The sequence below is a fragment of the Phoenix dactylifera genome, unplaced genomic scaffold, assembly GCF_009389715.1.
Source record: "Phoenix dactylifera cultivar Barhee BC4 unplaced genomic scaffold, palm_55x_up_171113_PBpolish2nd_filt_p 000092F, whole genome shotgun sequence".
In the NCBI taxonomy this organism is placed as follows: Eukaryota; Viridiplantae; Streptophyta; class Magnoliopsida; order Arecales; family Arecaceae; genus Phoenix; species Phoenix dactylifera.
Window position 1 is genome coordinate 1276632 of NW_024067680.1, and position 14872 is coordinate 1291503.

The following is a 14872-nucleotide window of genomic DNA, read 5'->3' on the forward strand; positions in this document are numbered from 1 at the left end:
CGCAAGGACCTCGATTTCCAAAAAGAAAAAGGTAAATATCCGTCCCTATCTAGTCTTTTGATGACATTAGGCTATACAAAGGGTGGATATAGTCTAGAGGGGTCGGATAAGGGTTGTAGAGGCGGTTAAAAGAGGAAGAATCAGATTTTGACAAATTTTTCCGGCACTACGGAAAAACTGTGTCGAAGTCCCAACTTCGGAAAATTATTTAGGGGGTCAAACGACCTTCGATAGCAATGCATATTACCTCTTTGAAATTCTATATGAGTGTAGAATGTTAGGTAAAAATTTCATCAAATTTGGAGTTTGGAAAGTGGATCAAACCCAGGATGAAGTAACCGGCTGTCGGTCCGGGTTACTGTTCATCCGAGTGGGAAAATAGGGGATTTCATGCCATAATAGGATATTAAGCCCAGATTAAGCTAAGGGGACCTTGTACTCATGCAAGGGAGTCCCTAATACACATAAATGGTGAGTTAATTAATAAAAAAGAAAAAAAAGAAAGAAAAGAAAAGATTTAGGGAACGGGGAGTTGAATCAATTAAAGTTCCCTATATTATAATTGGCACGTATATTATAGCCCTCGATACAAGACTAAATGTATTGTAAATGCATGTCACAGTTGGGCAAGAAGCTAGGAAACAAGAGGAAGAAGTTTCCCACTGCCTGCTGTAGATTTTTGGAGGCGTATCAGGGCTGTGCCGGATTGACAGGTGAGTGGGAGTCATGTACTTTGCACTATGAGCATCCTTAATTCATTTTCATGAATGTCGCCAAGTGTGAATTGATTCCACTTGAGCATATTGATTGATATTGTAGTAGATTCCTCTATAATCTTGATTCTCCATGCTTGATTATTCTGTACATGCATTTGAGGGAACATTGAGAGGAATTACGAGGGGTTGATGAGTAATCAAATTGATTCCGAATTGTGAAATGATTTCTTTTGTAAATTGATTTCATTTCCTCTATTTTAAAGACTTGTGAGTCGTAGCTTGATTATACTCTTTTATGAGTAATTAAATTGGTTCCAAATTGTGAAATAACTTCTTTTGTAAATTGATTTCATTTCCTCCATTTCAAAGATTTGTAGAGCCTTTTTAGTGGTGTATTGAGTTGTATTGCACTTCCTTGACCCTCACTCCTAACCCTGATGTTAGTTTATGATTGGGTCATGATCGAGTGAGTGGTAATCTTGATTATACTCCTTTTTAGTAGAGTATTGGGAGGGTGCATTATGGCATTTATGCATGGCTTGGCAGTATCTGCAGGACATCTATAGTCGATGGGGTTGAACATCGGCCTTTGTGCACATAGTAGCCTTCTGGGTGGGCGGAGCCCAGTCCCTTCCTAGGGGGGACACGGCCCTAGGCGTAGGATCGGCCGGTCCTACGACTTATATTCTGCTTGCCGCCGGGCATAGTAAGACCCCGCGAGGTGCAGTATGGCTTTCCGCGGATGTAGAATTCCCGCGAGGTGCCGTTTAGTATGTAGATGTGAGATGGATTTCTGTTCTGGATACTGGCCGGCATTTACATGATCAGTATGGTATCTTATCCTGCATGTGCATGTGACAGTAGGGAGTTGTTGCTGGTTCGCCTGGGGCGTAAAACCCACCTCCCGATAGCTGTCTAGCATTTATGTTATCGGTATGGTGTCTTATCCTGCATATGCATGTGACAGTAGGGAGTTGTTGCTGGTTCGCCTGGGGCGTAAAACCCACCTCCCGATAGCTGTCTAGCATTTATGTTATCGGTATGGTGTCTTATCCTGCATATGCATGTGACAGTAGGGAGTTGTTGCTGGTTCGCCTGGGGCGTAAAACCCACCTTCCGACAGCTGTCTAGCATTTACATTATCGATATGGTGTCTTATCCTGCATATGCATGTGACAGTAGGGAGTTGTTGCTGGTTCGCCTGGGGCGTAAAACCCACCTTCCGACAGCTGTCTAGTGATGATTTCAGCATATTGACACCTGATTTGTATGTTCCAGCATTATGATCTGTTGAGCATATTCATGAGTAGCATATATGTTTACTTGATTATTCCATATATGCTTCAGATGAGTTGATATTGATTGTGGTGATATTGATGATTTACTCCATATTCTTTATGTTGAGTTCATGTTCATCTTATTATTGATCTTGAGATTTTACCTCGAGCCATGATTATATCTTGTCTCATGTGCATAGTACTCTCTACTCCACTCACTGAGTATTTTTATACTCACTCCCCAGTTGGATGTTTTTGATTGCAGGAAAGGTATTGTATAGAGAGGAGCAGGATTAGTGGTTGCCTGCTAGCTGTGCCGCTCCATAGTATAGTATAGTATAATGTAGATAGAGGTTTATACCCTTTTGGTGTATTATAAACCTTCTATTGTATATAGTGTATAGTTACAGTCATAGATCCTGTTGTGGATATGGGTTTGACCATGGATGGAATGGGAACCAGATTTTTATACATATGAGTTATATGCCTGAGATAATGTATTGATATATATTGTCCAGGTTCATTATGTGACGGATTATGTGATTGCTGCTCTGACAGGTAGTGTGTTGTATGTATTGAGATAATCCTGACAGGTCACTATAGGAAAAGTGATCATTTTGTGCATGCATCATGCCAAATTTTTCAAGATTTATTGATGATTGATAGGTAGTAGGGTTCTACGCGGTGGCTGGTGGCCTTATGCCTACCCGCACCCTAGGACCGTCGCGGCGGCCCGCCAGGAACGGGGCGGGGGTCGTGACAGCATGCCTGCTTCATTCATGTTCGTGAACTATAAATAAGCAAAAGCCTAACAAATTAACAACAACAATGCTGAAACTAAAGGTTCTGGTGCAACAAAGCAGTAAACATGCAAACAAAATGCAAATAAATTTCCAACAGCTAGTGGACTTGGTCTCGCCGCATGTGCTGTTGACAGAGTTTTCTACTCATCCCAGTACTTGGGATTCTTCTTTGGTGCTCTGTCCGACCTTCGTGGTCTATCATACTTTGACTTCAATTAGGTTTTTCTTTATCTTAAGTTAAAAAAAAATAAATAATAATGTGTCATCGGAACAAGGTCCGATTTGCTATTTTGCTAGAAGTTTGCGAAGAAAAATAAAACTGTTAAATTAAGGCTGCATATTTTTTTGATATTCTCAAAAATAACTAACAATTAAACATATATTTGTGGTCGATGGCTATATTTATGTGTGGCACAAAGAGTAATCATGCAGAGTTTTTATTTTAGTATATATAATTATCCATCATTCTGAATAAATATCACTAACCCTGATTATTTTCCTGCAAAATTCTCTAATAAATCGGCATCTGGCCACTGGAAAGTGAAAACAATTAGAAATTCGGTTTGGATCGGATGACAGTCTAAACCGGAACCGTTTCGGATCTGAACGGGGTCCAAACTATTTACATCCGCTTCCCGTTCCTCACCTCTCAGTTGAAAAACGGCAGCTCTCTGGAGACACCTATGGCGGCTCGGGCGGCGCTCGCGGTGGCTTCCTCCATCTCCCGTTCGTCCCTCCCCTCTCCGGCAGTCAAGCACGTTCCCCGTCGGGGCCTCGCCGGCGGCGGTGGTCCGTCTCTCTCCTCCTCGTCGATCCCTTATCTCTTAATCACCCCCTTTATTTATGTCTTCTTGTTTGATCCCTCCTCTTCTCGATTGTTGGACAAGACTTTATCAATCCAGTAAACTAATAGATAACAAAACTAATTCTTTTTCCTCTTCTTTTCTTGGGTAATATTATCTCACCATTGTTTACAAGGTAAATTCTACTTACCCTGTCGATTTAAAATTAGATATTTCAAAAAAATCTAAATAAAATCCAAATAAAATCTAAACCAGATAATTTTCATATTCGGCAGGGTTATATGCCTATTAGGTTTTTATTGTGATATTTTTGTATGTTTTAAATTTTTGCAGATCATCATGGACCCCCAAGGGTTAACATTTGGGAAGACCCGTTGAGTCCATCTAAATGGAAGGAAGAGCATGTAAGCTTTGCATTGATGGCTCCATACCTATTTCACTAAATTTTGGTTTTAAATTTATTATATGAACCACAAAATTATGAAATTGCAGCCGGTTCCTTTAAGAAGTTTGAATTTCTTATTGATGACACGTAAATATTTTGAACCTTTTCTTCTTAAGTGGATTTTTGTGCATAACATAGTAAATTTTTGAAGATAACATGCCAAATCTCTGGTCAATATGTTCAATATCTTGCATTTTGGTCAAGTGGCATGAAGATGTAAATTTTTATGTTTGTGTGCATGCATATGAATGTGTGTGTAATTTGTAAATATGTGTATATATATGTTTACGAATATAGGAAAACAAACATATACATACATAAAATTATACTAAATGGAGCCGTCATCCAGTTGTGGTCCTGGTAATTTGGGTGACTAGGAATATACCTACCTTTTTTTTTGGCTCAAAGTGGCTGCCTCAGGGCTTGAACCTGCAACATGACCCTTGTCAGCCCAAGCCTTTTACTATTGGATCAAACAATAGCTACACAAATACAATCATGCTAAATACAATTTTTTTTTTTACATATTTTTTTTTACATATTTTTTTTTGAAACTTGGAAATTAAAAAATGTGGAATCTGTATGAGGTATAAATGAGCTGATCTAGTACTTCCATGCATCTATGTAACTGTTGGAAATGAATTTCTTGATGCATTCTATTGAGCGTATTGTTGACCTAAGTGGAATTCCACAAGGATGGGGTAAAAGTTTTGGAGTATACCATCAAAAAAATTGTTTTGCAGTTTGATCATACTTTAGGAAGTATTAGTTCCAAAGTGGAAAATCTGCTGTTTTAAGTAGAAAGTTTGCCTGGAGCAGAATAATTTGGCTCTATAGATAGCTCTGCTCCAACTTCAGAGCTTAAACTTCCTTTCCTTTTGGATGAGATATATTAAGATTTTGAGTTCAAGGATTTAAGGTTAGAAACTTTTTTTTTCCTGTTGTCATTCCAATTGGTATATGCGACTCAAAGCAAACCTCATAGTTCACTCTATGTCTAATCTGGACATGACATTCAAATCAAACAATGTGGTGTGATGTAGGATTGTAGCTATAATCTGTTTGTTTGTTTTACCTGTTTCTTCTTGTTGGCTAGATATTAGGCTGGGAGACGAGCTTGCTTGCATGCCAAATTTTAATATTTTTTAGTCAGATTGTTGAGCTGGTTCTGTTCAGAACTTTCAAAAATTTAGCCTGGGCATACTCACTTTGCATCTTGGTTAGCTGTGAGACATCAATTCGTGACTAGGCAGATGGGACTACGCCTTAGCCTTACCTTAGCGCTAAGAAGGGGATCTCGAGCCGCCTATTCGAGAGAGAGGTTGAGAGACGTGATGTGCATGAGACCGAGCCACGCTCGCCAAGTCTCTAACATTGATGTCATATATTTATAAGCTTGGATCTTTGACAAGCTAGGGGCTATATGGTAGGTGCCATAAAATGGGTTTCATCTCTGGGCATTGCATTTTGCTTGGGTTATGATCAGCTAGCGGACATCAGGTTGAAGATTGAGTAGATATTCAAAGTTCAAACAAGAAAGTGATTACCACCATGAAAGCCATAATATCCCAATTAGGTTGGTGCTCCCACTTCGAAGTCTCATTGAAATCTCACTCCTGCATTTCCTTGATGCTTCTTTATCTTCAAGTTAGAAGCTCTATCTTGCTCCTACTCTTGTTTCCAGATCAGGAAAATAAGATTAACTATTAGATATTATATTTTTTTTCTTTTCTTTTTTTAATGTTGGCAAGAATTGAGGTTTGATTTTCAGGTGGAGGAGGTTAGCGTGCCTTTTGTAGGCATAACCTTGTGAAAGTTATGTTCAGGCATGAAAATACCTGTTTTGAAGTTTATTTTGAGCATTGCAATTTCCATAATGTAGGTTTATGAAGTTTGGTTGCTGCAGTGCACAATAAGTGGGTTAAAATTTAAAAATGAAATTAATATAGGAGTTTGGGTCATTATAGCAATACAAAAGTCTAGCTCAACTAAACTTGTTTTGCAAATAATATGGTTAAGCTTATATTAGTTGCCTTTATTTATATGCAGCGACCCAAAATAACTACTACTTAATTATTTTGAGAGTAGTTTCGAGTATTGGTCCATAATAGATGCAGAGATAGGATTGGCACATGGTTTGTCTCCTACATTGAAACTAGGTACCTGACTAGCATATCATACCAATAACAAAGATGCCTGTACTGGTTAAGTGCTGCTGTGCTACCGATACTGGTATTTGGAACCTTGATTTGGAGATTTTGTAAAGTACCAAGATTTCATCCATTCTGCTCAAGGGTCAGATTATTTTTAGGTCGATTTGAAGCTTGCGCTCACATTAATTAACCTTTTCTTTCCTCTCGTAGATCTGAAATCAAAGTTCTGATTCGAGGAGATAAGTTCATATCTGATTTGGAATCAAAGATGCACCATCCTGGCTAATTTTAAGACTTGGATAGAATTAGAAATCATGAAGTTGGTGGTTAACTCAAATTTTCCGCAAGGTCTTCATTCTCATTTCTACTAGACAGAATTCTATTTTTCCTGCATGTAGAGCAGAAGTTTTGTAGACTAGGGAGTCCACTAAAGGTCCGACTTCATTTGAAATGCAAGGCAGGAATGTCTGTTAATGCTATCTAATTTCATTGAACAAGATTTGTTTCAGCTATTCATTTTTGCCATTTTGTCTTTATTTTTAGTCTTTGATAGGTTTACTTGTTAATCTTTGATAGGTTTACTTTTAAGTGGTGAAGATCTAGAGGTTTGTCATGAGTCTGGAGAGGTTGGTAGAGTGCTTATGCGGTATAACTTCATGTTTGTTTGCCACATTAACCCAATAAAGGACAGTGAACAAGGCCAAAGGAGAGGAAGAAAGGGGGTTGTCCATATTAGCCCCCTTGGGCCGAACCGGGGGGCAGAGTTTGCCCCCGGGCCGAACCGTCCGATTAAGGCAGTATCGAGCCGACCTGGTGTGAAACCGGGTCGGTTTGGCAATCCTATTCAGTTCCGGCCGGAACTGCTATTAGACTGGCTGAAACCGGTCCTTTACCAGCCAGAATCGGTCGGTTCGATGCCGACTCGGTGCGAACCGGCCGGTTCGCACCGAGTCAACCTGGTTTCAAACCGATTTGGGTATTATATTATTGCCACTGCCACCTGATGCCTTTTAAAGGCATCAAGTAGCGTTGGAAAGGCCCGAGAAGGCCTTTCCAACGCAATTTGAAAGCTGCTCTGCCGCTTCCGCTTTCCAAAAAGTCCACAAATAACACCAATTTGGGCTATCAGAAAGATCCAAGAATAAAGTGTGCTTCCTTTTTTCCATCTCCTTTCGTTCTTTTTTTGGAGGGTTTTAAAAAATAGCTCAAAAATTGCAAAATAAGGAGAGATCATGCCAAAAGTTTCGATTTGGGCTTGATTTTGTTTATATGTTGTAGATCTATGGATGATGTACATGTTGGCATAAAAATTTTTAATTTTTGGGTTACATATAATTTTTAAAAATTAAAAATATATTTTCGGATTAGAAAAGGATAAATTTTTAAAAAATAAATAAAAAATAAAAAAATTGTAAAATTAGAAATATATTTAGGGGCATGCAAGATACTCTCTATAAAAATTTGGTGTTCATTCATTCAAGTTTTGATGCGATCATATGCACGGTAGCCTCACTAGATGCAAAGCATCCATGGTTAGGTATGGCATGAAATATTATTATGCAAAGTAATAGAGGTGGATCTTTGGTTTTGCATTCGGACGTAACCACTAGCAGCCTTTCATGCCAAAACTCGAGGATGAACCATGTGTGGTATAAGTGAATGATTAATGTGATTCATTATCAGTCTGATAGGTTTTGGTATTGATTGATGAGCTTAGAAGTTGTGTCAAGAGTTTGGACTGTGGTAGGCCAGGCCTAGCACTTGTGAGGTATATATTAGTCATTTGCCATATAATTGAGCTTTTAAATTTCTCGGAACCCACAATAGGTTAAGCAAAGAAAGAGGAGGCTGAGTTTGGTATCTATATGGCCCCCTTGGGTGTCCATATTCCCCTCTACAATGTCTTATGTGGTAGAATATTAGTTATTTTCCATATGATTGAGCTTTTAAATTTCCTGGGATCCACAAGGGGCTAATCAAAGAGAGGGGAGACAGAGTTGGGTATCTGTGTGGCACACATGGGTGTCCATATGCCCCTCTGCAGCACCCTTTCTTTTGTTAGGTGTTGATCATGGTTTAACTAAAAGGGATCTTAGGCATTATATTTTCAATTTGAAATTAAAGATTGAAAATAAAGAAGGTTTTTGTTCTCTTAGCCATCCGGGAAGTCTTTCCCTCCCTATTCTCTCTTGACATATTTCCCTTTTTGTTTGCTGTTATTGTCATTATCCGATAGGATCTAAGTAGATCTGAATTAGAAAAATCACTGATTCACTATCATTGTTGCAATTAACCAGCTTCAGCTGGGCCTACATTAGTTGATATGGAGTCTAACCAAAGCCTTTGTCCGCTAGATTGGGAAACATAGATCATGATTGTTGGTTGTCTATATTCACAAAAAGATTAAGAAGACAAACTGGCTTTCTTCACACACATCTGTTGATCCACAAATGCATCTTGTTTCATTTGCTTGCTGTGAAATTAAGGATATGCAAGAATTTAGAGGACAAGTTTAAAGGAATTGGGTTGAAGTTCTACAATCTGTACAAACAGGAACTTTCAGGGTGCCTTGGTTTTCAATTTTATAAAACTATTTTTTTTTTTTTTGTAAAACTTGATTTTTTATGGAAATAGGTTTTTATAGTGTTTTTACTAAAATTTGTTTTCCTTAGTTTGTTGTTTGGTGGCATAAAGTTTGTGGGGGTTTCATAATAGATTGGGAAAAGGAAAATGAGGGGACAGATGAAGGTAGTGCAGGAAGACAAGGGGGCCAATGGAGGAGAAGATGAGACTAGATGTGGGAGGGCAGAGGTGCACAAAGGAAGAGGTGAAAATGTAGAAGGGGCAGATGGACGAGAGGAGGAAGAGGATATGATGAGGGTGTCTTCTTTCCTTGATATGGGAGGATGTAATCGATGGGTGGGATATTTGGCTCCATAGACAGTATTATTTGATATTTTAAGAAATAACTCTTTAAAAAAATACTTGGTACTTAGGTATTTAGGTATCCATGAGATACTTGGTTTATCTCAAACCTAGTTTGTCATTTTATGAAACTTATGAATTGATAAAACCAATCAAAATAATGTTTTACAAAATTTTATGGATGTAAAACTAGTAACCAAGCAGCATATTTGGATGTAGATGTCAGTGGGAGAGTGTTGAATATGCAGTGTGTATGGCTGGCACTTGGTAAATTTGGTGTTTGAGCACTTTTCTTTATAGTATATATGTTTTTTTTTTGGTCTGAATATGTCTTGATATCAGGTTGACTCTTGCATCTGGAAAAGGTTCAATATTCGACTGTTTTGTTCCTTAAATTTTGGGCTTCAGACTCTCCTTCTCTGTCTTACCGAATAACCTTGATCCCAACTATAGCGCATAGGTGCATTTCTACCCTTGAGTGTGATTCTGAGCGTTCTCATAATTCCACATCATTCTTGGTTGAGTTCTAATCAGATGGCTGGCTATGTGGCTTAAGCCCATGTGTATGTTGACTATCTATTGAGTGCGGGGAAAAAGAGGGAATTAAATACACTCCTTATAAATTATATCTTCTCCCTTTGCTCTCTTTATCTCAGAAAAAGAGAAACAAGGAATGTAAATTAACTAAAGCGAATGTTTTTTTTTTTTAAATTGATTCCTTCATATTGCTAGCTGATAGGGATCGCAACCCTCCATCAGATGTTTCTCCTCAATTAGTCATGTGCATCAGATATTCCTAATTTTAGTTTTTTAAGTGAATCTGCAGTGGTACCATTCATCATTTGGCAAACATTTATCTCCATAAAAGGTACCTTTTAGAACTTTGAGTATACTCAATGCAACCCGACTTTATTTATTCCCTTTTTTTGAGGAATATATTTGTAACATAATTACATAAAAAAAGCTGCATACAAGGTCCGCCGAATCGGTATCGGAACCCGTACTGGTCGGCAGATGGGTCGATATGGTACCGGTCTCCTACTGCTGGCCCACAAGACATCGATCATAGGATCATCCTTATTATCAACGAAAGTACTATGGATCGGATATGTGTACTTTAGCTCCACTTCCTCCTGAATGCACTTCAACCTTAACCTCGATTGTAGTAAATATATGCAAAACCGTTGAGGCGCTTTTGTGTCAAATGGTTTCTCTGCTTGCTGTGGATGAGGGCAAAGGTGGACCAATTGCGCTTACAGCCACTCAGAAAATCGTCTGGAAGAGAATCTAGATAGCTAGCCGTTTAAGATTTTTCATGGACAAACCCAAATGTATCCACCATTCAATTGCAAAAAGATTGAAGAAAATTACATATAAGATAGTATCATATTAGTAACTATTTAACGCCAAATAAATGTCCTCCCGATGTGTAATATACTTGAATTCATATTTTTCTTATTTACGATAGGTGCTGAGACTCCAAAGCTGTCAGTGCCCTCTCTAAATATTTTAGTCCGTAAAAAAGAACCGTGTTATAATATGTTAATAATTGAAGATACAAGTTAACTTACACATGTCACTTAAGTTAACTTATATCTTCTAGACGGAGGGCCATGACTTCTGGATCGCATTAAAACTTGAATAAATAAACACCAAATTTTGTTGGAGAGTAGCTTGCATTCTCTTAAATAATTTTATATTTTGTTTGAATTTTATTTTTTTTATATTTTTATTTTTTAATCCAAAATATATTTTTAATTTTTAAAAATTATATATAATCCAAAAATTAAAAATTTTTATGTCATTATGTAGATCATCCATAAATCTATAACATATAATAAAATCAAGCCCAAATAAAAAATTTTGGCATGATCTTTTTCTATTTTGTAAATTTTGAGCTATTTTTTCAAGCCCAAAAAATAAAAATAGAGGAAATGAGATAGGGGAGAGGAAGCACATCTTTCTTCAATCGCACTTTCTCAAATTGGGGGGAAGGGGGAGCCATTTAGGCATCTTAAGCCTAAACGAAGTAAAGAAGGTGTTTCGGCCTTTCCAACACCTCATTTTAACAAAAGAAGCAAAGGGGGAGGGCGCCTGGTTCTGAACTAAATCGACTCGGTGCGAACCAGATGGTTCGCACCGAGTTTGAACGGAATCGGTCGGTTCTGAACGGTTTTGGCTGGTTTCAGGCCGGTTTTGGCTGGTTCCAGGCCGGTTTTGGTCGATTTGGTCTGGTTTGGGCCTTTTCTGGTCGGTTTGGGGCCGGAACCGTTTTTAATGTGCGAACCGACCGGGTTCCCCACTGAGTCGGCTCGGTATGGGCCGAATCGGGCGATTCGGTCCGGTTCGGCCTACTTTGGCTGCATATGTTAGCAACCGGGAGTGTCATATCATCGGGTAAGGAGGTATCTATGCGAGGGCTCATTATCACCGAAGGCTTCCTTTGTCCTCTTTTCGAGATCAACTAAGAGGGGAGTTCGGGTGAGGGAATTGGGGGAGGAGGGGAATGCAACTAAGATTTTATTGGGCAGACGAATCGTCCGGACTGCCCAAACTATTCCGGTTCTTGACCAGTTTTGTATGGCCTGAACCACCCAGTTTGGGTCGGTTCGGCTAACTTTGTTTTGTAATGTTATGTACTTGGAGGGAGCTTACACTTACAATTATCAAATCTTATGTATTTTAAGCACTACTTCATATTGCAATCCTACAACTGTCTTGTTTTTGTATCCCTTCTTGGTTTTCACTGCTATTCTAGTTGAGATCTTGTAGAATTTTTATTTTCCTTTTTTTTTGTTGAGATGATGAGAAATGATTCATGTGGCATATTTATGACTTGCAGTTCGTGCTTGCTAGTTTAGCTGGCTGGTTCTTGCTAGGTTATGGAGGATACAAGCTTTTTGGTGGAAAGAAGGGAAAGAAGGAAGAGGTAATTGTTAGTTTTAAAACTGTGAAAACTGTACCCTCCATTTTCACACGTCATGCTTGGGAATTATGTATGCTTTGTATGCTGGATAGAGGTTATTGTGCTTTCCTTTAATAATTTAGTTTTATATCTACTTGAAGAGGATTCTCATACATCAAGTTCAAGAGCGTCTTGGAAAGATTGCAGCATAACAATTATGTGCATAGTGATATTTCTGAATATATGCAGATGCTTCTCTGATAAGTTTCACTAAGGTAAACAATAGGGGGAGGGGACGGGGTTGGGGGTTTAGAATGCTAACATGTTGGGCTGGTGGTATATTTGGGAAGAATTCCGTATACATCATATTCATATCCACTTTCAAAGCAGGTATAATATACTGTATCTTGAAGAATTTTGAGATCATAACTCCAACTAAATGAATGGGTTCATCGCTCTCCATTGGTGATTTTTTTTTTTTTGAGTAAGATAAATTGTTTTGGCATTTTTCAGAGGATAACAATTCAAGCAATCCCAAAATGTAAAGTCTCAGATATCATCTTCTGGGGATGTCACTAATAAGTGATCACCATTTGAATTTTTGTCAACTGTTCAATGCCGGTGTTGGGGGTTTAGAATGCCTGGCATCCTAACATGTTGGGCTGGTGGTATATCTGGGAAGAATTCCATATACATCATATTCATATCCACTTTCAAAGCAGGTATGATACCGTATCTTGAAGAATTTTGAGATCATAACTCCAACTAAATGAATGGGCCCATCTCTCTCCATTGGTGATTTTTTTTTTTTGAGTAAGATAAATTGTTTTGGCGTTTTTCAGAGCATAACAATTCAAGCAATTCCAAAATGTAAAGTCTCACATATCATCTTCTAGGGATGTCACTAATAAGTGATCCCCATCTGAATTTTTTTCAGCTGTTCGATGCCTTTTAATCTACTAATGCATCTGATGTTCTTAATTGATTTCATTTTTTTTTCTGAAATACTACTAGATGGCACCTGTAAATGCATGTGTAGAAAGAAGAGATTTGAAACCTCAGCAATTTTATCGAGTCTGATGGGATAGATTTTGGGAAGAGATAGATCAGTTAAACATGGGGGCGGTAGTTCGATAACTAGACACAACTTTTATAATTTTTTTTCCCAACAACCAATACAAAAGCTGGTCAATGTCTTTTCTTCTTAACTCTGATGACTAGCGACTTTGTCTAATTGGTTGTCTGCATGAGGTTGGTCAGATGGGCATGCTACTTTGGCTAACAGAGAGTCGTAAATATCATAGGTTAAAAGAGTCCATGAATTTGCTCTCACTTCCTTGGTTGAGCCCAGATCCAACTTGGATAAGCCCCATGATATTCTTCTAGTATTTTCTGTCAGCGGCTTGCTAAATTTCCCTTTGATTCTTTTCCATCTCAATCAAATGTCTCTACCAAGTGATCTCTGCAGGTAGTGGCAGGGAGTATGTGAGGTGTCTCAGTTTAATCTGGGTAGTTGAAAGTTAATTTCCCTTGTGCATTATCTCATTGCAGTGTATGACAGGATGAAAATGTATTTGAGAAGATTTTTATAGTCCCCCCCCCTTCTTTTCTTATTTTAATTGCCATTCATTGCTAATTCTAACCTTGGTTTACTGGTAGATTTTCTGCAACTTTTATAGGGTGCCTTTGGGGCTTAGCAATTCCTGGATTGTGTAGTTATAAAAAAAGAGTTAAACAAAAGTCCAATAGGGATGTAATATGATCATCTTGTGATAATATTTTTATTCAACCGTTTCAGGATATCAGCTTCATTTTTAATTTACACCTTATTACACAAGAAGATAATGAGGAAACTTAATTCACATTTTCGGCAATTATTCTTCTGGATTGACACGAGTGGCATGTCCAACGCACAAGCAATTAGTTTTCTAATATATCATCGGAATGCATTTTGCATAAACAGTTAAAAACTGATTGCGATTTTGGTAGAAAAATTGACTGATCCATGGTTCCAGTGGCTCCCTTTTAGGTGGTACAAATATGCATGGCACAAGCTTTATTGTTGCTTCTCATGCTTGAGTTTCACTTCTGTACCCTTTGCTGTATATGCCTTGAAAATGAAAACTAGGATCTTAATTTCAATCAAGAAAAAGATGACTATGATCTTAATTTTTTAGGTGTGATGAGCATTATTTCACTTCAAATGTGTGCTATCAATTGACATCACAACAAATCTGGCTTCCATACTTTTAATCAATATGTATGAAATTTTTTCCCCTCATGGTTATCTTATAGAATGTCTCATATCAAATTAATGGTTTCCTAATCTTTCTTGTTACAGGAAGTTGGAGAATCAGCGAAGTAGACTAGTTATGTCTGCAGTACTGTTTTCTTTCTTCTGTGAAAGCCTGGAAATAAAGCATTTGCAAAGACATGAAACCTCTTGAACGGTTACAACTTTGTTCTGTTCTATCGAGTTTTGTGGTAGGCTGTATAACTTGAGAGCTTTTCCTGTAATCTCGGTGAATACTTTGATATACGACAAACTCATTGTTTTTTTGGGTTTAATCACATTGTGGTAAACTCCCACAACAACTCTGTTTATTATTTTATCACTCCTGGGAGATTGTTAACTTCATTCGTTGGCATTTCGTGGAACCTTTTCTTACTATCATTTCTTGTCTGAATAAGTCAACTTTTCTTCACACAGAAATCAATTTTTTATTACATTTTGCCAGTCACTGATTGTTATCTACTTGATTTCAGTGTTCTAAATTCTTCTTCTCTATAGGTTTATGGCAGACTTAACTTCCAAGGCTCTTAGGTAGAAAAAAAACCATAGCCC